The following is a 26115-nucleotide window of genomic DNA, read 5'->3' as shown; positions in this document are numbered from 1 at the left end:
CAACTGTGGAGAGGAAATTGGAGTTCAGTCCTTTCGTCAGACATTTTGGCACTGTTTGTCTTTCCACAAATGCCGCCCAACATGTTGAGTGTTTCTAGCTTGTTGTTTTTACTTCAGATTTCCAACATGAGCTGTGTTTTTTTTTAGCTATTTTACTTCATCTTTCGGAAATAATAAATATACAAGCAAAGGAAGGGAAAGAAAGCCCCAGAATGTTTTTATAGCAACTTGTAATTTTCTTCAACCCTGAGCCCAACGTGTTGACGGAACTGGGAAGACGGCACAGCAGCAGCCATATTCCATCAGGATTTTGAGGAGATTTCGTATCTCACCCAAGACTACAGAAAAATTCTACTCCAAAGGACAGGACTGTAAAAAAAAAACCCTGCAAAGGGTTGTAGCACAAGCATCCCCACCATCAAAGACATCTCCAGGAAGTTGTCGTCTATCATTAAAGACCTGCACCATCCGGGACGTTCCCTCTTCTCAGTAGACCATAAGATGCAAGAGCAGAATTAGGTGGCTTGGCCCATCGAGTCTGCTCCACCATTTTATCATGGCTGGTTTATTAACCCTCTCAACCCCAATCTTCTGCCTCGTCCCAGTAACCTTTATCACCCTGATTGATCAAGACCCTCTCAACCTCCACCTTAACTATATCCAGTGACTTGACCTGCACTTTTGTCTGTGGCAATGAATTCCACAGATTCACCACCCTCTGGCTTAAGAAACTTTTTCCTCTTCTCTGTTCTAAATAGTTGTCTCTCTATTCAGAGGCTGTGACCTCTAGTCCTAGACTGTCCCACTAGAGGAACCATTCCAGCATCAGGGAAGAGGTACAGGAGACTGAGGGCACACGCTCATCATTTTTGGGACAGTTTTCCCCTCCCCCATCAGATTTCAGAGTGGTGCATGAATACCACCTCACTATTTGGCAACACACACAAAATGCTGGAGGAACTCAGCAGGCCAAACAGCATCAATGGAAAAGAGTAAACAGTCGATGTTTCGAACCAAGACCAGTCGCCCAAAATGTTGACTGTACTCTTTTCCGTAGATGAGTTCCTCCAGCATTTTGTTGGTGTTGCTCGGATTTCCAGCATCTGCATATTTTCTCTGGTTTGTGATTGGCTCACTATCTTGCTCTCATTTCGCCCCATTTATTTATTATATATTTATTATAAAAACCTACAGTGATTTTTTATGTGTTGCACTGTGGTGCTACCACAGAACAAGACATTTCTCAACACAAGTCAGTGACAGCAAACCTGATTCTGATTCTTCCAGGCCCTGGAAGTTGATAGTTCATTCCCAGAGACTGTACGCGGTCCAGGATGATTGGGACTTGGCAAGCTTATCTGAAACAAACAGTTCTGGACATGTATCCAGCTTCAGATTTGTGGTCCTCCTGCAGTGAATGTTTGTTCTAAATGAAAAGAGCACAGTGTGTCCACTGACAATAGATTGGGGAAGGTAGTTAACAAAATGTCTAAAAATATCCCTGGACTCATTACTCGTCTGGTGAGTTCTTGTTCAAGGCAATACACAGAGAATTCAGAAAGGGCAAGCTCATACAGGAACAGTTAGTCCACAGTGCATAGTTTTGGGGTCGAAGAACCATGGCAACTCCTGAATAAAAGCAACTGTTTCTAAGTGACTGGATCCGCATGCGTTTCTATGGCAAAGGTCAGTCTAAGGCAGGGTTTCCCGACCTGCTTTATGCCATGGACCAATACCATTCAGCAAGGATGAGAACTCCCTGGTCTAAAGAGTGACATCCATCTGGGGCAACGAGGCTTGCGCCCAAGTCCACTACCCTCTGCAGCTTGTTTAGATCCTATCAACTGGGAGACTGGGTGTGCCCCCCAGAAGGGGCACTAGACACTGGCTCAGAGAATTAAAGTGGACCCTCTGTCAGAGTGAGAGAGAAATAACTATACATGGGGCGGAGAGAGAAATAGATCAGCCATTATGAAATGGCAGAACAAACTTGATGGGCCAAATATATTATGCTTCTTTATGTTATGGTCTTGTCTTCACTTGTACGTTGGTTGTTTGCCAGTCTTTGTGTGCAGCTTTTCATTGATTAAATTGTAATTTTTACTGTGAAAATGAATCTCAAGGTGACATATACATACTTCGATAATAAATTTACTTTGAACTTTGATCCTATTTCCCCTGGTTTATTGCTCAAAGGGAATGATGGGTATATTTGTGGAGCAGTACATCTGAAGGAACAACTATTGCCAAAGTGCCTGCCAAGTGTTAACCACTGACACATGGTAAACTGATCACTCGTTGACCTTAAATATTACATTGCTGTAAGTGTGGTGAACAAGTAACCTATTTATACTCTCTTAGGATTTAAAAATGTCCATTGTTGACATCAATGAGAAGCAATGTGAACACTGACCTCTCAGCCTTTAACCCATTATTTGCTCTTCACGTTAAATGGATTTTATGCAACTTAATACCCATGATTTTCATGATCTTGGGTGCTATGGTAGAGTAGCAGTTAGTGCGATGCTGTTACAGATTGGGGTGTTGGAGTACGGAGTTCAATTCCGGCACCCTCTGTAAGGGCATACAAAGGATTAACTCTGAACTGCGTGGGTTTCCTCCGGGTGCTCCAGTTCCCCCCCCCCACACATTCCAAAGACATACTAGTTGGTAGGTGAATTGGTCATTATAAATTGTCCCGTGATTAGGCTCAGGTTAAGTAGGAGTGTTGTTCGCCACTGCAGCTCATTGGGCCGCAAGAGCTTATTCCATACTATCTCTCTCAATAAAATAAAATGTTAAAGATCTTCTCTGAGGATCATCACCTTGTCGTGGTGAGAGGCTTGCGAGTTTATCTGAGATCCTGAGAGTGATGCCAAATGGTAGGGTTACCCATGAGACAAAGAGCTAGCGGAAGATGACAACACACGACAATGGCGGTAAAGGCAGAGGGAGGCTACAGCAGGAACGGGACCCATTGGTCTTGCATGCCATGCCATTGGACCCTGACCCTGAGCTGCCAAGAACCTTGCAGTGGCTGCCAATGTATCAGTCTCCCTGGTCAAACAAAGTCACACACAGTCATTCTGAATTAAGGGAATGATCCCTTGGGAAAACATCAAACTTGACTCGAGTTTAGGGTTGTAGACACAGCTCCATCATGGGCACAAGCCTTCCCACCATCAAGGGCATCTTCAAGGGGCAATTCCTCAATATGGCGACATCCATCATTAAGGACCCCCACCACTCAGGACATGCCCTCTTCTCATCAGGGAAGAGGTATCGGTGCCTGAAGGCACACACTCAATGATTCCTTAAAAACCACCTCACTGTTTTGCTCTCTTTTTGCACCATTTATTTTTTAATATTCCTTATTGTAACTCATAGTTTTTTATGTATTGCACTATACTGTTGCCACAAAACAACAAATTTCACGACACACTCTATACCAGTATTTATAGACCTGATTTTGATTCTGGTTCTGAGGTAGCTTCCTATTCTCATCGCAACCTGCCGGATGGTCTCGGCCCAAAACAACGACTGTTTATTCCCCTCCGTAGACGCCGCTTAGCTTGATTTCCTCCAGCAGTTTGTGTGTGTTGCTCAAGATTTCCCACAGAGTCTGCGGAATCTCTTGTGTCATCTAGTTCTTGCGCTGGCCTGCACAACCCCATCAGTCCCCCAGCAAAGGAACTCTACAGGCCTCCTCTTGCACGACCGTGGACTTGCCTCTGATTGTGTCTTTGTTTTTTGCACTAAACTCTTGCTTTTGCAGTCTGTTGTTTTCTCTCTCCTTACTGTCTTGCATCATTTATACATAATTCATGTTCTGTGTGTTCGGTACTTAGGTAGCTCTGGTGCTGCAAGCAAGTTTTCATTGTAACCGTATCCCACTGCGCTTGTGCTTGTGCGTGTGATAATAAACTCGACTTGACTCATCTTGACCTCATGCCGTGAGTCTCCTTTTCTTTAACTATTTATGTGTTGCTGGCAGTTCAGATTCAGATTTAGTTATCACATGCACGTGAAAGTACACAGCGAAACATGTTGTTAGTGTTAACAACCAACACACTTAAGGCTGATTTATACTTCTGCTAGTTGGCGGTGTGGTTTCCAATGGCGACTGAGTGCACCATGTTGGAGTTGGAGCTAATAAATGTTGAACAAGGGTTACTTTGAGACAGAAGGAGGGTGAATTTTCTGTGCTCGTCTGGCCACTGAGAGACATGGATGAGGAGATGGACAGGAAGAAACGCGATGCTACCAAGCGGACCAATCACAGTTGTTGCAGTCTGTGTTGCCGCGACGCGCAGTTACATTTTTGGAGAGGTGTGTGTCAGGCTATGGCGTAGGATACAGCGTAGGTTACGCAGCTACGCCGTACCTACGGCAATCATTTGACGCAGAAGTATAAATCAGCCTTTAGTGATGTGCTGTAGGCAGCCCGCAAATGTCACCACACTTTCTGACACCAACATAGCATGCCCACTAAGCTCAACAGAACAACACAGAACAAGCTCCTTTTCTACCTCCAACACCCCCCCACCCCTGCTGACCCACTCACAGGACACACCTCCAGACTCCAGGCTCCAGACTCCAGGCTCCAGACTCCAGACTCCAGGCTCCAGACTCCAGACTCCAGGCTCCAGACTCCAGACTCCAGACTCCAGACTCCAGACTCCAGACTCCAGCTTCCAGACTCCAGCTTCCAGACTCCAGACTCCAGCTTCCAGACTCCAGACTCCAGACTCCAGACTCCAGACTCCAGACTCCAGACTCCAGCTTCCAGACTCCAGACTCCAGACTCCAGACTCCAGCTTCCAGACTCCAGACTCCAGACTCCAGACTCCAGACTCCAGACTCCAGACTCCAGCCATTGGGCTTTGACTTGCGGACTTCTAATCGACCTTCAGGCTTCGATCTGCCATATTGATCCCTGGTCTAGCCAATGATGGGATGCTGAATTCCGAGCACGACAGCTCAGCAGCCCTCATACCTCCATGTGCCTCCTGCTTGCACAGATTTAGCTTCACTGGAAGAGAGGATTATTGTCTTCTGGGGATGCTTCACAGTGAGGTCATACAGGACACCGAGGAACATCTCAGCTCGAAGACTGGTTCATTAGGTTGTGAAGTGAGGGAGCATGCCCACTCCCAGCTAATTCCTTGTGAAGGTTGACCAGTCCATAATGAGATGCAGAATTGGCAGATTGTTCACAAGATGTCACTGCTGCATGAAAGGAATTATACAGACCTCTGCAAGGCCGTTCACCATCTTGAGTCTTTACAACAAATGAGGTGCCTCTCGAAGGCAGTCATTGTTGTCTCATAGAAATTATCATCCACCCACAGAATGCTCTAAAGAGCTAAAGATTAATTTTACATGTACATCGAAACATCAACGCTTCCTGGTAAGATGGCAACGCGTTCAGGCATGATGACCTCTCAGGGGCCTACCAGATGTGTTTTTGCCTTTTTAAAATGTCTCCTTTACGATTGCAGGATAACGCTAGACATTAACAACTTCAGTTACTGCAAGTCTACTCCATCAGGGAGTTGCTCGTTGCCGGAGGAGCTGGACTTGGTGCGGACCGTGTTACAGCAGGCCACAGGATGGCGTCAGAGTTGCTGCACGAAGGCAGCGCGCAGTCTTAACTGTGCGTGATCGACTTGGATGTTTTTCTTACAATCGCAAGGCCCTTTTGAACACTGATAATGTAAAGTGCTGCTCGTCTGGTGAGACAGGTGGCAGGGGAGCTGCAAGGCCTTAGTTGCAGCAAGAACTAGGCCTCAAGCCATGGGTTACCTGTTTCTGCAGTAAAGGAGAGGAGACGCCAGAGGCAGTGTAGCGCAGCATCCATGCTGGATTGGGGGCTGGTCTCTCCTGTCAGGGGAATGAGAAACTGGATTGTGTGTGTGCATACGTTAGTCTGCAGACTGTTGAGAACTGCTTGTTTTTGTTGATAGTATCTATGCACCATCGATTTACAGTACATGTCACTCAGGGACACAGGCTGTAGATATATAATGTTTGTGTGTCCATATGTTTCCTTTTTAGCTTATACGTGCTCTGTGTGCCTTGTGTTGTGTATGACTGTTGGTACTGTGCTTTGCACTTTGGCCGCGGAGTAACGCTGTTTCGTTCAGCTGTATTCATGAGTATTTCTGAATGGTTGAATGATAATTAAACTTGAACTTGAACAAGACATACAGTGAAACGGATCGTTTGCGTTGACCAATCGTTTGTGTGTCCGAGGAGGTCCTGTGGTAGCAGCCTGTGAGTGTCAAGCTTCCAGTGTCAGTCCAGCACAACTTGTTAACCCTACCTCATTCATAGAGCACTACAGCACAGAAAACAGGCCATTTGGCCCTTCTAGTCTGTGCACCTTTCAATAATTTACCTACTACTGATGTCAGGCTCACTGGCCTGTAGTTACCTGGTTTACTTATGGAGCCTTTTTTCAACAACGGAACAACATGAGCTACCCTCCAGTCCTCCGGCACCCCACCCGTGGCTAAGGACTTTTAAAATATTTCTGCCAGGGCATAACCCTCCAGACCGCTCCCATCCATGTATCTATCCAATTTATTCTTAAAACTTAAGAGTGAGCCCACATTTACCACATCAGATGGCAGTTCATTCCACACTCTCACCACTCTCTGTGAAGAAGTTCCCCCTAATGTTCCCCCTAAACCTTTCCCCTTTCACCCTAAAGCCATGTCCTCTCGTATTCATCTCTCCTAATCCAAGTGGAAAGAGCCTACTCGCATTTACTCTGTCAATACCCCTCATAATTTTGTAAACCTCTATCAAATCTCCCCTCATTCTTCTACGCTCCAAGGAATAAAGTCCTAACCTGTTCAATCTTGCCCTGTAACTCAACTCCTGAAGACCCGGCAATCTTTGGAATGTGCATGCAAATTGGAGCAACTAGAGGACTGCAAACGGCCAGGGGGAGAATATACAAACTCCTTACAGACAGTGGCGGGAAACAAACCTCGATCAGTGATCGCTGGCACTAACCACCGCACTACTGTGCCTCAGTTCTAAAGGCTCCCAAACCTTTGGGACTGTAAAGATGTTTAAGGCACAAAGGCAAGTCTTACTTCCTTTTATTAAAGTATAAAATAGATTACAGTACATCAAGTTGCTGAAAACCATTCAAACAGTAACACACAAGGTTTTTAATCAGTGGTTAACCAGCCTTGACTGGTTAAGGTCCACCAGTCTCTTTAGAATATTACTAACACTAAAAATAATCTTATCAGTTTTACTATTCAGCATTAGGTCATGTTCATTGGAGTGATATAACATGCTTGTAAGTACGAGGGGTGATTGATATGCTTGTGGCCTAAGGTAGAAGGAGTCAATTTTAGAAAACCTAGCACGTTTATTTTTCAACATCGTCCCCTCCTACGTTTACACACTTAGTTCAGTGGCCGTAGAGCATACAGATCTTGGACCGCCAGGAAGTGTCCAGAGCAGGGGTCATTGATAAGTTTGTGGTATAAAGTAGAAGGAAATGAGTTATGCAGCTCTTGTTACATGCACATGTAGTTCACTTCTTTGAGTGATTATGCAGAAGGTTTGAAGTTAATAACTCATCAGGGGTGAGTGATAAGTTTGTGGCTTAAGGTAGAAGGAGATGAGTTATTAACTTCAAACTTTCTGCGTAATCACTCAAATAGTTGACCTGCATGTGCATGTAATGAGAGCTGCATAACTCATCTCCTTCTACCTTAGGCCACAAACTTATCAATCCCCATCTGTCAACACTTTCTGGAGGTCCAAGATCCATATGCTCCACGATCGCTGGACTAAGTGTATAAATGTAGGAGGGGACGATGTTGAAAAATAAATGTGCTAGGTTTTCTAAAATTGACTCCTTCTAACTTAGGCCACAAACTTATCAATCACCCCTGGTAATCCCCTGGTAATGGTATGGATTGGACGTGCGAGACCTTCAGCTTCGAGCTGGCAAGTCAGTAAGTGGGCGGCATGCTAACGTAGTGGTACGTGCAGCTGCGCCAGTGATCACCGATTCAGGTGCTGCTGTCTCCTCCCATGTCCCAGAGACTCACGGTTCGGGCTGGTGAGTTGTGGGCATGCTATGTTGGTGCCTGAAGATCGGTGACCCTTGCACTCTGCCCAGCACAGTCCTCGGTGATCTGCTTTGACGCAAACAATGCTTTTCACTGTATGTTTCAATTTTTCAACGCGCGTGTAAGGCTAATCTTCAGATTGAATTTTTATCTGATTTAAATATTGAAAGTTCTTTCACACATCAGATTCTTCTTGATCAGGTCTAACGCCACCCCCTCTCAAAATCTCCTTCCGTCCATCTACTTAGAGCGGAGAAGCAGGTAACACTGAGGGCTCAGTCCCCTGTGCTTTGCAAGGTGTGCTCTCCATTTCATTTGCCATGCATGCTCTAATGTATGGGCTAATCTCACTGAAAAAGAGAGAAAAAACAGGTTTGACTGAAATATTCTGCCAGATAATTTAGAGATGTCACGGTAACAAGGCTCCCCTGAACTAATGTGCAGTTCGAGTCTCGTGGCTCTGTTTATATTCCTGCAGCTGTCCATCTGGGTATAGTAGATAACAGAGGTCTGTGCAATTATTTTTTAGGCACAGGTAAATACAGAGCCTATGTCATTTTATATTCTAAAGTGTTCATTTACAGTGTCAGGGTAGTGTGAAAGCTGCAGCACAGTGAGCAGAGTGGACGCTGTTCAGAGGAAATCTCAGGTACTGAAATTATTGAGGCAAGGAAATAAACGGAGCCAGAAGATTAATGTAAATTAATGCCTTTCAGCCACCCCCTTGTCAGTGCACTCCAGTGTGGCAGGTAATGAAACGCTGACCTTCGCTACGACAGGGCTGGAGTATAAAACCCGGGAGGTCTTGCTGCAAATGTCTATGGCATAGGTGAAAGCGCTTCCAAGGTAACTGCAAGAGGCTCTCATCCCCTCTGTTTAAAGAAAGATATTGTCCCAAGGGGAAGCTGTTCACAGGATGATCTAGATTTTGGTAATTTTACTCTACTAGGAAAGGTCAAGCAGATGAGAACTCTGTTCATTGGAGTTTAGAAGGATAAGAAAGAAGAAAGAACGATCACCTCTATTTGTCACACGTACAATGAAAGAACAAAACGTACAGTGAAATGCGTCGTTTGCATCAGCGACCAACGCGGTATAGGATATGCTGGGGGCAGCCCGCAAGTTTCGCCATATCTCTGACACCAACAACTTCATGCCCACAACTCACTAACCCCAACGTGTATGTTTTTGGTCTGTGGGCGGAAACTAGGGTACCCAGAGAGAAAGCACGCAGTCACAAGGAGAACGTACAAACTCCTCACAGACACCGACGGGATTTGAACCCCAATCTCACAGCTGGCAGTGTAGAGCACTACACCAGCACGATACATGGGATTCTTAGGATGCTAAACAGAGTAAATGCTGGCATTCGAAGGTGCTCCTCTGCACCCCACTGTTGTAACAGTCTGAACACCGAGTCTCTTGACCACGTCTGCATGCTTTTATGCATTCAGTTGCTGCCACGTGATTGGCTGATTAGATACTTGCATTATTGAGCAGGTGTGCAAGCATACCTAGTAAAGTGGCCACTGAGTGAACGATGCATTTTGTCTGTTGTTTTTACTGCAAAATCATAAAATTGTGAAGGCACAAAAGGAGACCATTCAGTCCATTGACTCAATGCTAGCTCTGTCTCATTCCCACTGCCAGGATTGGTGATAGAGGTGAATACGTTAGGGGATACATTTCAGAACCTCTTAGAGAGGGGCAGGGATGATAGGAAACTGGAGGGCTATGTTAGGAGGGAAGGTTTAGGCTGATCTTAGAGTAGATCAAAGAGCCTGTACTGCACTCTAATATTCTGTGAATTGGTTGTGGAACGACATGACAATGAAAGCCTTTAAAATTTCATCTCTAATAACTTGCTGCTGCACTATCCATGTTCATTTTAATTTCTGCATTCTAAAGCTTTAATTTAAAAGAGCACCATTGTAAAGGTATCATGAGGCAAATCGCTAAACAGACTCCCATTTAATGATGCAGCATTTTTTCCTGTATTGTTTTAAAGTGTTTCCTGTCGATCCTGTAATTCTATCCATAATTGCTGCTGGTTCACTCAACACACCCGCCACTCAGACTACAGGAAGACAACAGGGCTTTGATTTATTTTGGATTCCGACACTAACAATGCTACCCTTCAGTATATGACATAAAAGAATCCGCAATTTCTTTCAATGATATTAATAAAAACAGCAATGGCTATGATTTTGACGACTTTATTTGAACTCGCAGTGAATTTGGGAAATTTCAGGAAGCACAGACATTCCTGCGGATTTCTGGGCAGGTCGATGAGCTGAAGCCGATTTTCAAGTATAAAAGTCTTCATGTGTAATCTTCCTGAATTTTCGAGGGATGCTGACTCTGGGGAAATGCCAGGAGTGAGAATTATGATTGAAAAGAGTAAACCTGAATGCAAATCCATTGAAATACTGGACCCATGAGATTTATCCCCTGAGGAAAATTCACTCAATGGCCATTTCATTAGGTGAACGCATATGTGTGCTTGTTACGTGTTGGATATTTGCTTCCTGGATCAGGGAGCCTCATATTTTGCTAAGCTCACTTTCTAAAGACAACAGCTACTACTTGTAAGATCAAACGGGGTTGTAAGTAAACTTCCAACTGACATTGTTTAGCTTTTGGTCATAAACGGGAGCTAGTCTTCAGTTCTTAAAATGTAAGTGACGAGCAGTAATCAGTTTGAAGCTAATAACACCACTTTGCAAACTAGTTCTGTCTATGGAACAAACTCCTCCAACTGGGTTTCTATGTAACATCTATGAAGAAAACCCTCTCAGACAATGGTTCTCCATTCTGAGTGGCCGTGGATCAGATTCCCACAAATGATGGGAAGGGGGTATTTTACATTTGGGCAGGTAGACTGTGAGTTTCCCCAAAGTACTTTCTCCATCGTCCTGGAAATCTCTTGCGATGATGTACTGTAGTTTGGAATTGACTTAGGGCTTCAGGTGTTGGGCCTAAGGGTGACTTGGCCTCATCAGTGGAGGTGGGCTGAGTGTAATTAAATACCGATTCCGATTTAGTGAGCTTTCCCAGGATAACTGACGGAATAACTGCTGGCCGTATCCTTTCCCAAGACAATATCCCGGGTAGTTGTGGAATGCACTGCCAGAGGTGCTGGTACAGGAAGATAGATCAGGGAAATTTAAGACACTCTTAGATAGGCAGATGGATGAAAGAAAAATGGAGGGCTCTGAGAGATGAAAGGGTTTAGATTGATCTTGGAGTAGGTTAAAAGGTTGGTATAACATTGTGGGTGGAAAAGTCTGTATGGTGCCGTTGTGTTCTGTGCTCTACATACTCTGGTTCCAATTGCACTCAGCCCAGTTCCAAGTCACCCTTCTGCCCAACACCAGACTTCCGAAAGTTTCAGTTTATTCTGTTAAACACCACATCAGTCATCTGACAACATCCCAGCAGTAACCTCCCCAGCTTCAGAGTTTAACAGTCATAGTGGTGTGCACAGATACAACAAGTCTTTTAATCTGAAGGGAGGTTTCTGCTGACAGGGTCCTGAATAATGCATGAGCCTTCTGCTGCCGAAACTGATCCTTCTTGTGTGAACAACATGAACCACTGCAACCTCATCTCATCCTTGTCCTTTCTTCACCTCCACTCTCTCCTCCCTAAGTACACGTCTCCAAACCTTTACAGAGATCCGACGGTTTGAGCCCCTCACGAGGTGATAAATGCATTCCGGTGCAAAGCATCTTCTCCCTCTTCCATCCATTCACCAAAGGTATGTGTCTTCCCACTGCTGGGGACAAAGCAAAGCTCATGAGCTGGTTTTGCTATTGGTGAGGCATCAGGCAGGAGGTACACGAGCCCAAGGTCCCAAAGCGACAGGTTCTGGAACAGTGCTCACCCTTCAACCTGAGCCAGTGTGAATAACTTCTTTCACCTCAGCTCTGAACTGAATGCACAATCTATGGACTCACTTAAAGGATTCTACAACTCATGTAGAGAAAGAGATGTCGCCCCTCTCGCTGTGAAACGGAGACATCTCTTCCTCCCTTATTAGAGGGAGAGAGAGCCCGTGTCATGTCGTGTACCGGGTGAACGCACAGTCTGGAGCACTGCAAGTCTGTAACTTTGCTGTTGCTTTTGATCACGGTTGAGTACTCGGTGGCGGGTGCCGATGCTTTCTTTTGCCGGTGGGGGGAGGGGAGGATCGTTACTTGCTGTCACTTCCGCGCGGGAGGGAGGGGAGCTCGGGGGGACTTTGGGCTTCTCACATTTAATTGTCATTCATCATTTGGGGCACTCCTCTGTTTTCATGGGTGGTTGCAAAGAAAAAGCATTTCAGGATGTATATTGTATGCATTTCTCTGACATTAAGTGTATCTTTGAAACCTCATGTTCTTGGTGTTATTTATTTATTTACCTATTTATTACTTCATCCATTTATGTATGCGTATATTTATTTATTATTTGTTTTTCTATTTGTTTGTTTAGTTCTCATTTTTGCACGAGTTGGCAATTGGTTGCTTGTCAGTTTTTGTGTGTAGTTTTTCATGGATTCCACTTTATTTCTGCTTTCCTATGAATGCCTGAAAGAAAGTGGATCTCATGGTGGTATATTAAATTGTTTATTGAGAAACAGCATGGTGTAGCTCTTCAAGCCACACCTCCCACCAGTTCCCAGTTTAACCCTGACCTAATCACAGAACAATTTACAATGACCAATTAACCTACCAACTGGTATGTCTTTGGGCTGTGGGAGGAAACCTGAGCACCCGGAGGAAACCCACGCGGTCACTGGGAGAACGTACAAGCTCCTTACAGACGGCAGTGGGGGGAATAGTGCAAGGGCGATCCCTCGCGGTGCTTTTTCTGTGGCTGTACCACTCTATTCTGCATTTCCTTTTTATTACCTTGGTGTACTCATGTATGGCATGACCTGTTTGTATAGCACGCAAACTAAAGTTTTTCATTGCATTGTGTTACATGTGACAAAATAAATCAATTCCATTCCCAATTCCAATCCGTCTCATTTACAAGACAAGGGGAACTCTCTCAGAGTCACCATTACTTTACCTGTGAACTGTACAGTTTGCCAAGCCTCACCAAAGAACGTGGGGGCACACGTGCGAGCAGTTTAGGAAGCGTGGCGACACTTGCTCGCTGTCCCGAACACAATCCTCAGGATGTGCTAAACACAAGAGATGCTGCAGAGGCTGGAAATCCAGAGCAACACGCACAGAATGCGGGAGGAGCTCAGCGGGTCAGGCAGCACCTATGGAAAGGAATAACCTGTTGACATTTTGGGCTGAGACTTTTCACCAGGACTGAGTTTCTCAGACCTTGTTGGTCGCTGGCACAAAAACAAGACATCTCAGAATCAGAGTCAGGTTTATTATCACCGGTGTGTGTCGTGAAATTTTTTACCTCAGCAGCAGTAGTTCAAGGCAATGCATGATATAGAAAGAAAAAATAAATAAGTAAATCAATGACAATAAGTATATATATATATAAAATAGTTTGATCAAAAATAGTGCAAAACAGAAATAATATATAAAAAATAAGTGAGGTAGTGTTCATGGGTTCAATGTCGTACAGCAGAGGGGAAGAAACTGTTTTTGAATCGCTGAGTGTGTGTCTTCAGGCTTCTGTACATCCTTTCTAATGGTAACAATGAGAAGAAGGCATGTTCTGGGTGATGGGGTCCTTAATTATGGATGCAGCCTTTCTGAGGCACCACTCCTTGAAGATGTTCTAGGGTACTACAGAGGCTAGTACCCAAGATGGAGCTGACTAATTTTACAAACTTCTGTAGCTTCTTTCGGTCCTGTGCAGTCGTTCCAACCCCTCCTTGATACCAGACAGTGATGAAGTCTGTCAGAATGCTCTCCACTGTAAGTTTTGATGTTTCAATGTACATGTCAACCATCGGGCTCTTGAGCCAAAGGGGAGAACTTCACTCAACTTCACTTGACCCATCCCACAACCAAAGGACTCACTTTCAAGGACCCATCTCATGTTTTTGATATTTATTGTTAGTTTATTTTTTACTATTATTTCTCTCTGTTTTGTATTTGCACAGTTTGTTGTCTTTTGAAAACTGGTTGAATGCCCGAGTTGGTGTGGTCTATCATTAATTCTGTTATGATTATTATTCTATTGTGGATATATAGATTATGCCCACAAGGAAGTGAATCTCAGGGTTATATATGGTGACATATATGTACTTCCATAATAAAATTTACCTTGAACTTTGGCCATGTGACAAATAAAATTAATCTTTTCTTTAATCCACACCAGCACCTTCACTAGAGAGGTATGAGTGAAGCATACAGTCTTATGGGCCAAGCCATAAAGTGTTGTTTTGGATTACTTAATGAACGGATTTCCATTGGGAGTTTGAACTCGCGTCTGCAGGTCTCTAACACAGACCAATCCAGCACCGGGCTGGTAGCAGAACCGGTGAGCTCTGGCCTTCTCTTTTGTGAGCTGTCTCCACATTTCTTTCCTGACGAGTCCCTTGCTGTTGGTTGCTATTCTCTACTCTGTAATTGTGAAGAAGCAAATTAAGAACCACGAGTGAAATCCTTGGTAAAAATAAGATTCAACTGGATGAGGCGTGTTTTGGGAAAATGACAGTAACTTCAGGATTATCCAAAAATGCTCATCAGCGTCCATTGTGGTAAGCAGTAAATAACATGGCCCAATGCCCTGTGTACCCAGGAGTGGCAGAGATTTAGTGCTAGTGCTGAGAGAGTGTCACTGTACCCAGTTCTGCTTTTATTTCTTCTCTCACCCTGCAGAAGCTGGCCTTATCATAGTGATGCCTTGATCAGTGCCTGTTCTATATTTCTATAGAAATATAGAATTCTTTTGGAATTCTATGGGCCCTGACTTTGTGTTGGCTTCAAACCTGTGGCTCGGAAAATAGAAAAGACGTGCATTTCCTAGTGTCGTTCGGAATGTCATAGAGCCATAGAAAAATGCTGTCATTACCGCGATGTTAAAACTAGGTGCAATCAAGTGGCTTTTGTTTAGATGAAACTACCTATTTCATGGCATGGCGATGTAGCAGTTAGGGTGACGATTTACAGCACCAGCGATCGATGTTCGATTCCCGCTGCTGTCTGTAAGGAGTTTGTACGTTCTCCCCGTGACAGCACGGGTTTTCTCCCACAGTCCAAAGACATACCGGTTAGGTATGTCTATAAGTTATATACTTATAGTTACTTATCTCTATAAGTGAGTTGTGGGCACCAGAAACCCATGGGCTGACTGCCTCAGTGCAATCCCTGGGTTGTGTTGGACGTTAGTGCATCACGCAGTATGTTTTGATGTACATGTGATAAAGGAAACCTAATTTTTATCGTTATCAGTTATGACCCTGGTCTGAGACCCACGCCATAACCTACCGGCATTGGCTGGGATTCCAAGCTCCACCCACAATGGTGATACAGCCAGGGTTGCAGTCTCTAGCAACCTGGGTTTGATCCTTCTCCAGCGTTGTCTCTGCAGAGTAAATTACCCCATGATTAAATCGGGATTAAATCATAGGAGAGCTGGGTTGTGTGTCTCCAAGGGCCGGGCGGGTCTATTCTGTGCTGTATCTCAATAAATACATTTTTAGGCCGGCACGGTAGCGTAGTGGTTAGCACAATGCTTTACTGTACAGGTGACCCGGGTTCAATTCCTGCCACTGCCTGTGAGGAGTTTGTGCGTTCTCCCCGTAACCACCCGGTTTCCTCCCACCGTCCAAAGATGTACTGGTTAGTAGGTTAATTAGTCATTGTAAATTATCCTGTGATTAGGCTCAGATTAAATCGGGGGGTCACTGGGCAGGGTGATGTGAAGTGCGGGAAGGGCTTATTCCACACTGTATCTCTATAAGTGAATAAGATAACATTTTCCCCTCATGATTGTGTGGGTTTCCCCTGGGTACTCAGATTTCTCCCACTTCACAATGATGTGCAGACTGTTAGGCTATTTGGCCTCTGTAAATTACTTCCGTTGCAGGTGACTGGGGGGAAAATCAAAGAGGAGTCAATGGGCAGTGTGAGGGAATGGATCGTAGGCGAGTTGGGTGGGGGGTGGAAACTGGAATGGTGAGAATACACGGACTTGAAGGGCAGAACAGCCTCCTTCTACACGCAGTGGTCGCTTTATTAGGTACACCTGTACAAAACCGTTAATGCAAATATCTAATCAGCCAATAATGTGGCAGCAACTCAATGCATAAAAGCACGCAGAAATGGTCAAGAGGTTCAGTTGTTGTTCAGACCAAACATCAGAATGGGGAAGAAATGTGATCTGAGTGACTTTGACTGTGGAATAATTGTTGGTGCCAGACGGGGTGATCTGAGTATCTCAGAAACTGCTGGGATTTTCATATCCAACAGTCGCCAGAGTTTACAGAGAATGGTGTGAAAAACAAAAAGAAAATGCAGCGGTCGGTAGTTCTGTGGGTGAAAACACCTTGTTAATGAGAGAGGTCAGAGGAGAATGGCCAGACTGGTTCAAGCTGACAGGAAGGCGACAGTAACTCACATAACCTCACAAGTGGTGTGTGCTCCTGTACCTAATAAACCAGCCATTGAGTGTATGTGATAATAAAATATGACATCAACTATGAACTAATAATTGCTGCTCCTCACAATTGCATATCAGTTCTGCTTAAGTACACAACCTTTTGATGAAAATCAGCCAGTTCAACTGGAAACACACTCTGGAGTCTGGAGTCTACTCAAAGTCAATAGGATTAGTTTGGTTATTGACTAGGCCTTGCATGTACCTTCCTTTGTGTTGTGACTTTCTTCACAATGCCGGGGAATGTGCTTTGGAAAATCGGTAACACTCTGGTGTGTGGTTCCATTACGGCTAAGGCCTAGAGAGTTCATTTGCGGGAAATTTACAGGAACCTCTCAGTGTTCATTCCGGGAAATGATTCAGGAATCTCTTGGCCTGGAGATCAAAGGCTTCTGCCAATGTTGGAGTCAGGTTTACGAAGTTTTTTAAATGTATTTTAAATGTATTCGAACTATCTCTTGTGTTTACTTATTGCAGAACTATTTTGTATTTGGCTTTCCCAGATGATCTCTGGCAGGGAACGTGAGGGAGCTCAAAGCAAATATCACAAGCAAACAAGGTACCAATCAATATAATGTTAACTTTACTGAGATTAAATATTCCCACAAGTCTTCTGTTACTGGTTTGTAGTTATGTGAAGGGGGTTGCAGAAATGATGCAGTTTTTTTCCCTTAGATTTTCTTGCGATTCTTTCCGGCAATGTTACTTAAAAGCGGCATTGCTGTTGCAAATTCAGTCTGTGGATATCGGTTTGGAATAAGTGATCACAGTAACAAAGCCGGCAAGTTTCGTTGGATAGTACCTCTGTCTCTCTTCACAAGCAATGAAGAACAGCACTCACACAAGGGCCCATTCTCAGGATGGGAGCCCTAGCAACAAACAAACAGACTGAATTAGGCTCTTTCTCTGCATGGCTAACACCTTTAATAAACAGTGTGCAGAATGCATATCCACACATTGGCGGGGGAACACACGTGTGTATCTACATCTTCACTTGACTTGAGTGCTCACATTACTACTATTGTCTACATATCCACAGTGATACAGGCACATGATATACATATGATATAGGCACTTGTGTGTGTGTATATGCACACAGTTACATATCAGCTTGTCCAACACACACACACACACACACACACACACACATATATATGCATATACATGTGTGCAAATTCATACTCACACCTATCTGCAAACTGTGCACAGAGATACAAAGTCACGTGCATTTACATGGATCAAAGTATAGTGCAGAACAATTTAGAGAACACTTTTTATACAGATGATGTAGTTCAAAGTGCTTTACAATGGGATAAAATGCAAACACAAAAATAAAATAAAAAATAAAACATAAACATCAAAATAGAAGACAAAAAATGGTAGAAGCAAATAAATAGGTTTTGAGCTGGCATTTTAAATTTTCGATTGAGCCTGCATCCCTTATAGTTTCAGGTATTGAATTCCAAAGTTTAGGAGCACAGTTCAAAAAAGCTAACCTGACAACTAACTTTTGAAGGAGGTTGTTTAAATTTAAGAAACCAGCATCAGGATTTTAATCACTCCCTCTCAAATTTAGAAAGGTTAGGAAAATAGAGGGCTATGGGTAACCCTAGGTAATTTCTAAGGTAGGGACAGCTTTGTGGGCCGAAGGGCCTGTTTTGTGCTGTAGGTTTTCTATGTTTCTATGTTTTCTAAGACCTGAGAGCTCGAGCAGGATTATAAAACAAAAGTGATTCTGTGATGTACTCTGGTCCCAGACCATTAGGAATTTTAGAAACAAGCAAGAGGACTTTAAAATAATTTCTAAAAATCCAGGAAGCCAATGCAGAGAAGCGAGGACAGGAACGATATGCTCCCTCATCCTGTTTTTAGTAAGAAGTCTAGCAGTAGCATTATGAATGATTCGAGGTTTGTCAGTAGATTGCTTTGGAAAGCCAGTTAAAAATTACACATTGCAGTAATCTAGTCTATTCAATATAAAGGAGTGAATTAGTTTATCAGCATCATTACAAGACAGAAGCAGACGTGTCTTTGCAATATTTCTTCAGTGTAGAAACACTGCGCTGGTCACTTCCCTTATGGGGGATTTAAAGTTCAAATCTGAATCAAGGATAACACTCAAGTTTGTTCCTTCTGTTCCCAAGTTTATTAAAAAGCTTATTCCTTCTTTTCTCTCTCTCTCTCTCTCTCTCTCTCTCTCTCTCACACACACACACAGACACGACTCAGACTTGTGATGAGAAGCAGGAAACCATTCCCCCCAGGGGAGAGGTACAGTGGGCTGAGGTGGTCCATTCAGACCAGGAACGCATGCTGTGCAAATGCTGAGTTATCAGGGATGGATGGCCACTTTCTGTGAAGTTTTAGAAGTCTAGTTGTAATCATCAGCTATAGGGTAAAGTCATGTCATTCCCTCCTTGGCCAAGAATTGATCTTGCACAGCTCTATTTATAGACAGATGTTATCTAGTCTGCCTGACCTCTCCAGAGAAGATAAAAGAGGAAACAATACTTTTTCTCTCCTTCAGGAAATGCCAGAAATTCCTGACCATTAGCTTCCAAGCAAAAACACAATCCTCTTATGCTTCTCCCCCTTTTCTTTCTTCCATGGCCTTCTGTCCTCTCCAATTTGATATCCCCTTCTCCAGCTCTGTATCTCTTTCAACAGTCAACTTCCCAGCTGTAAATTTCACCCCTTCCCTCCCAGTTTCACCCATCACCTCAAACACGAGGAAATCTGCAGATGCTGGAAATTCAAGTAACACACACAAAATGCTGGTGGAACGCAGCAGGCCAGGCAGCATCTATAGGGAGAAGCACTGTCGACGTTTCGGACCGAGACCCTTCGTCAGGACCTGACGAACCAGTTGCACAGTGTAAAGCTTTCTGACTGGTTGCACCATAACCTGGTACGGGAACTCCAAAGCACAGGAACAGAAAAGGCTACAGAGAGCAGTGGACTCTGCCAATTCCATCACAGGGGTAGCTCTTCTCACTATCAAGGTTATCTACAAGGGACAATCCTTCATTAGGGAGCCCCACCATCCGAGAGCCATGCAGGTACTAGAACCTGAAGTCCTACGCCACAAGGTATTGGTATTAATTTATCATTGTGACGTGTACCAAGATACAGTGAAAAGATTGTCTTGCATACTATTCATACAGATCAAGTCAGCTAGAATAAGGTAAAATGAAACAATTCGCCTACCGACACAACCGATCGACAGATGACGCAATAGCTACAGCTCTACACTGTCCTTACACATCTGGAGGAGAGGGATGCTTATGTGAGAATGCTGTTCTTGGACTACAGTTCAGCATTCAACACCACAGTTCCATCCAGGCTCAACAAGAAGCTCAGAGACCTCGGCCTTCACCCTGCCTTGTGTAGCTGGATCCTGGACCCTGTCAGATTGACAGCAGGTGGTCAGAACCAGAATCAGAATCAGGTTTATTATCACCGGCATGTGACATGAAATTTGTTAACTTAGCACGTGACATGGAATTCGTTAAGGATGGGCTGCCTTACCTCTGCTCCTCTGACCCTCAACATAGGAGCCCCTCAGGGCTATGTACTCAGACCCCTCCTTTACTCTCTGAATACCCATGACTGTGTCGCCACCCACAGCTCCAATCTGCTAATTAAATCTCCTGACCCCTCTACAGTGATTGGCCTAATCTCAAATAATAATGAGGCAGCCTTCAGAGAAATCATCACCCTGACACAGTGGTGTCAAGAAAACAACCTCTCCCTTAATGTCGCAAAAACAAAGGAGCTGGTTGTAGATTACAGGAGGAATGGAGACAGGCTAACCCCTACTGACATCAATGGATCTGGGGTTGAAAGGTTTAAGTTTCTCGGCATAAACATCACCGAGGATCTCAGGTGGTCTGTACATACTGACTGTATGGTGAAGAGGGCACAACAGCGCCTCTTTCACCTCAGACGGTTGAAGAAGTTTGGTATGACCCCCCCAGATCCTTTCTACAGGGGCACAACTGAGAGCATCCTGACTGGCTGCATCACTGCCTGGTATGGAAACTGTACTTCCCTCAATCACAGGACTCTTCAGTGAGTGGTGCAGACAGCCCAGCGCATCTGTAGATGTGACCTTCCCACTACTCAGGACATTTACAAAGACAGGTGTGTGAAAAGGACCCGAAGAATCATCGGGGGCCCAAGTCACCCCAACCACAAACTGTTCCAGCTGCTACCATCCAGGAAACGGCACCGCACCATGAAAGCCAGGACCAACGGGCTCCCGGACAGCTTCTTCCACCAGGCCATCAGACTGATTAATTCATGCTGACACAATTGTATTTCTATGTTATATTAACTATCCTGTTGTACATAATATTTATTATAAATTACTATTATTGCACATTGCACATTTAGATGGAGATGTAACATGAAGATCTTTACTCCTCAGACACATGGAGGATGTAAGTAATAAAGTCAATTCAATTCAATGCAGAATGGAGTGTAAAAGCAGTGCGGGCAAACAATAAAGTCAAGATCATAACATGGTAGATTGTGAGGCCAAGTGTTCATCTTATCAAACAAGATGTCCGTTCAAGAGTCTGATAACAGTGGGTTAGAATCTGTCCGTCAGCCTGGCGTTACGTGCTTTCTGACTGTCGTATCTTCCACCCAATGGGAGAGGGGAGAAGAGTGAATGTCCAGGGTGGGTGGAGTCTCTGACCATGCCGGCTGCTTTACTGAGGCAGTGACAAAGACGAGACAGGTTCCTGTGACGTGCTGGGCGGTGCAGATTCTTGTCATCACCAGCAAAGCAATTGTTATACAACGCCTTTGTACATCCAGACGGAAGGTTTTCTATGGTGCATTGATAACAATTGGAAAGAGGCGATGGGGATGTTCTGAATTTCTGTAGCTTCCTGAGGATGTCGAGGTATTGGTGCCATGACATCACTGTAGTTGGACAGATTCAAAAACTATTCGATCCCACTGCTGTCAGGACTTGTTCCGACCTTGATAAAAACCCTAATTATACTTACCTCAGACTATATTTACCTCAACCTGGACTAATGATGGTATATTTATTTTTTGCTTATTCATATAAGTCATGTATAATTTATACTATTTAAGTTTATGTAGTTTTTGCTTTCATGTTTATAATGTACTGTGCTGGGCAGAATAGGGAATGGGAAAGTGAGAAATGGGGTGGAGAGGAAAATTATCAGACATTAGAGAAATTGAGGTTCATGCATCAGGTTCTGGCTTCCCTCTTACTGCTCCTCTTCTCCTCACTTGCCCACCACCTTCTTCTGGTGCCTCTCATCCTTCCCTTTCTCTCATGGTCCACTCCTCTCCCACTGAGTTCCTTCTTCAGCCCTTTCACTTTTCCACCTCCCAGATTCTCACTTCATCCCCCTCCCCCACCCACCTACCTCCCTCCTCACTTGGTCTCTCCTATCACCTAACAACTTGTATTCCTTTTCTCCTCTCCCCTCCTCCTTATTCTGGCTCCTTCCCTTCCAGTCCTGATGAAGAGTCTTGGCTTGGAAGTTCAACTGTTTATTCCCTTCCATAGATGCTGCCTGACCTGGTGAGTTCCTCCGGCATCTGCAGAATGCCTTGCGTTTATATTTCCAAATCAGTCTGGGTTGAATGCAGCTCACACAGCTCTCAAGAAGCTTGACACCATCTGTTGTGATCAAACAAAGTCACCGGGGAGAGGCATTGGTGGATATAGAAATCTTAAATCAGCAAGACAAGCAGGCATCATAGTGGAGACACTCTTACAAGAAGAGGCTCCCTGATCCAATATTATATGACATTTTTATATGCTAAAGATCAAAGGTAATGGCAGGACAGTTCTATAGTTACCACGTACCTATTCTGCTTCCTTTGAATTACATACAATTTTTCAACAACCTAGATCTTCACACCAACATTCCAGACACCCAAAATGAATGCTAATCACCATTGTCTCTTAGCTGCTGCATGCAAATGCAGAACTCTCAAGTCAATGAGTGTTTCTTGGTTTGCAATCAACCCCAGTCTGCAGCTCCAAGAACACCACTGTTCTGAGCTGCAATCCACATTCAGATCTGAAGACTGGTTGCTGTTGAAATTAATATAATTTCCAGAATACGCCCTAACAGTCATCCAAGACAAAACAGCCATCTTGATTGACTCCCCATCCACCAACCAAAACCTCACTCACTCCAATACTAGTACACAGTGGCTGCAGTCTGTATGATCTATAAAGTACACTGCAATTGCTCACCCAACTTGGCCACGACAGCAGCTGCCAAGCACACAATCTCCACTAGCAAGAAGGGCATGTCCAGCAGGGGATCCTCATCGAGGGATCAAAGTGGAAAGGGTGAGCAATTTTAAGTTCCTGGGTGTCAACATCTCTGGAGATCTATCTTGCCCAGCGTATCGATCCAGTTACAAAGGAATGACAGTGGTTATATTACATTAGGAGCTTGAGGAGATTTGATATGTCACCAAAGATACTTGCAAATTTCTACAGATGTATCATGGAGAGCTTTCTAACTGGCTGCCGTTTATTGGGGGGGAGGGGAACACTACACAGGATTGAAATAAGCTTCAGAAGGTTGTAAACTCAATCAACTCCATCATTTGCACTAGCCTCCCCAGCATCCAGGACATCCATCATTAAGGACCCCCATCACCCAGGACATGCCCTCTTCGTATTGCTACCATCAGAGACGAGGTACAGGAGCCTGAAGGCACACACTCAACAGTTCAGGAATAGCTTTTCCCCTCTACCATCAGATTTCTGAAAGGACATTGAACCCATGAACACAACTGCCCTACCTTCTTTTTCAATACTTATTTAATATTTCACTACTTTTTGCACTATTTAATTAATTTAACTTTTTAAGTATATGTATATATACTTACTGTAATTTACAGTTTTTGTTATGTATTGTAATGTGCTGCTGCCCCATAACAACAGATTTCATGACATATGCCAGTGATATTAAACCTGATTCTGAATATGAAATTAGCGAGGATATGTCTCAATGAATAAAATATTCACTTGGTTCAATTCCTGCTGCTGTCTGTGGAGAGTTTGTACATTCTCCCTGTTATTGCATGAGTTTCCTTTGGGTGCTCCGGTTTCCTTCCCACGTTCCAAAGGCTGCTAGGTTAATTGGTCCCATAGGTGTAAATAGTCCGCACAAGCTCACTGGGGCTTGTTAGACTATTAGACTATGTCTAATTGAAATAAAATAAAATAAATCAGTATAACCTCACCTAGAGTATTCTGTACAGTATTGGTCTCCTTATAAGATCATAGCTTTAGAAGTAGGAGCAGGAGTTAGCCATCTGATTAATCCACTGAGCCTACTCCACCACTCAATAAACCCATGGCTGACCTGTGGACTCAGCTCCACTACCTGCCTCTCCCATTAATTCCCCTGCTAGGCAAAAATATATCTAACTGTGCCTTACATATATTTAATGAGGTAACCTCTACCGCTTCCATAGGCGGAGAATTCCACAGATACATTACTCTCTAGGAAAAAGTTTCTCCTCATCTCTGTCCTAAACCTACAGTATTTTCCCAAATCATGAAGTTATGTCCTCTAGTTCTAGTCTCACTTAACAGTGAAAACAACTTTCCTGGGTGGAAAGTTTCCTTAGCAACACACACAAATTGCTGGAGGAACTCAGCAGGTCAAGCAGAATCTATGGGAATGAATAAGCATTGGGTACTTTGGGCAGAGTGCTTCTATCTTATCTATCTCTTTCACAATTTTATGAGTTTCTGTAAGATCCTCTCACATTCTTCTGAATTGCAGTAAGGTTTGTCCCAGGCAACTCAATCTCTCCTCCTTCACCTCCAGAGTCAATCTTCAAAATCAGAATATCTCTCCTCAAGATCTAGCATGCAAATACAACTGTGAAGAAGACATGGCAGCACCTCTACTTCCTTAGGGGGGCTGTGGAAGTTCAGCATGACATCAAAAACTTTGGCAAACTTGTATAGATGTGTAGTGGAGACTGGCTGCATCACGGCCTTGTATGGAAACACCAGTGCCTTTGACTGCAAAATCCTACATAAGGTAGTGGATTCAGCCCAGTACCTCATGGGTAAAGCCCACCCAACCATTGAGCACATCTACATGAAACGCTGTCGTAGGAAAGCAGCATCCATCATCAGAGATCCTCACCACCCAGGCCATGCTCTTTTCTCTCTGCCGCCATCAGGTAGAAGGTACAGGTGCCTGTGGACCTGCACCACCAGGTTCAAGAACAGTTACTACCCCACAACAATCAGGCTCTTGACCAAAAGGGGATAACTACACTAGCTTGCCCATTCTTTGAGATGTTCCGACAACCAGTTATCTCACTTTAAGGACTCTTTATCTTGTTATTTTATGCTCTTGTTATTTATTGCTATTTATTTGAATTTGCATTTGCACAATTTGTTGTCTTTTGCACTCTGGTTATCTTTCATTGATCCTGTTATAGTTACTATTCTACAGATTTGCTGAGCATGGTCGCAGGTTTGCACTTGAACCAGTATTCTGGGGCCAGGTTTCCTAGAACTGTTGGGAGTTGTTTAAACTAATATGGCAGGGATATGGGAACCTGTATGATAGAGCTGAGAATGAGCCAGTGGGTTTACAAGTAGATGATGGATGTAAGGAAGGACAAGCCAATGAAGGGTAAGAGAATGTTGAATCTTTGTGGATGGAGTTAAGAAACTGCAGGGGTAAAAAAAGCCATTATGGGAATCATATATAGGCCTCCAAATAGTAGTCAAGATAGGGGTTGAGATTGCAAAGGGGGCTGGAAAAGGCATGTAATAAGAGTAAAGACACAATTGTATTGGGGAACTTCAAGGGGATTGGGAAAGTCAGATTGGTGTCATATTGCAAGAGAGGGTATCTGTTGAGTGCATACGAGATGGCTTGTTAGAGCAGCTTGTGCTTGAGCCTACTCAGAGAAAGGCTATCTTAGATTGGGTGTTGTGTAATAACCCTTGTTAGGGAGCTTAATGTAAAGGAACCCTTGAGGATGCAGTGATCATAATCTGATTGAATTCACACTGCAGTTTGAGAGGGAGAAGCATAACTCATGTGTATCAGTACCGCGATGGAATAAAGGGAATTACAGAGGCATGAGAGAGGAGCTTGCCCAGGTGAACTGGAGGAGGATACTGGCGGGGATGACAGTGGAGCAGAGATGACTGAAGTTCCTGGGAATATTTCACAAGGCACAGGATAAATTTGTCCCACCAAGGAAGAAGTTCTCAGATGGCAGGGGTAGGTAACCGTGGCTGACAAGGGAAGTTAAGGACCGCATAAAAGCCAAGGAAAAGACATTTAGGGTAGGAAATGTGAGTGGAAAGTTGAATAATTGGGAGGCTTTAAAATTCCAACAAAAAGCAACTGAACAAAGCTATAAGAAGGAAAAAAAGATGTGATATGGGGGTAAT

The 26115-nt window shown here is 44.0% G+C and overlaps 1 long non-coding RNA gene across 1 annotated transcript; it reads left to right on the top strand.

Annotated features, from left to right (window-relative positions):
- Window positions 1-8899: 8899 nt before the first annotated feature.
- Window positions 8900-22350, top strand: LOC132380299 (uncharacterized). The gene is made up of 3 exons (XR_009507728.1): window positions 8900-8948; window positions 17171-17226; window positions 22222-22350. It is a non-coding gene; the product is annotated as an uncharacterized LOC132380299 (long non-coding RNA).
- Window positions 22351-26115: the final 3765 nt, after the last annotated feature.

The sequence above is a fragment of the Hypanus sabinus genome, chromosome 23 (genome assembly GCF_030144855.1).
Source record: "Hypanus sabinus isolate sHypSab1 chromosome 23, sHypSab1.hap1, whole genome shotgun sequence".
NCBI lineage: Eukaryota > Metazoa > Chordata > Chondrichthyes > Myliobatiformes > Dasyatidae > Hypanus > Hypanus sabinus.
This window is presented reverse-complemented; position numbering and strand designations above follow the sequence as displayed.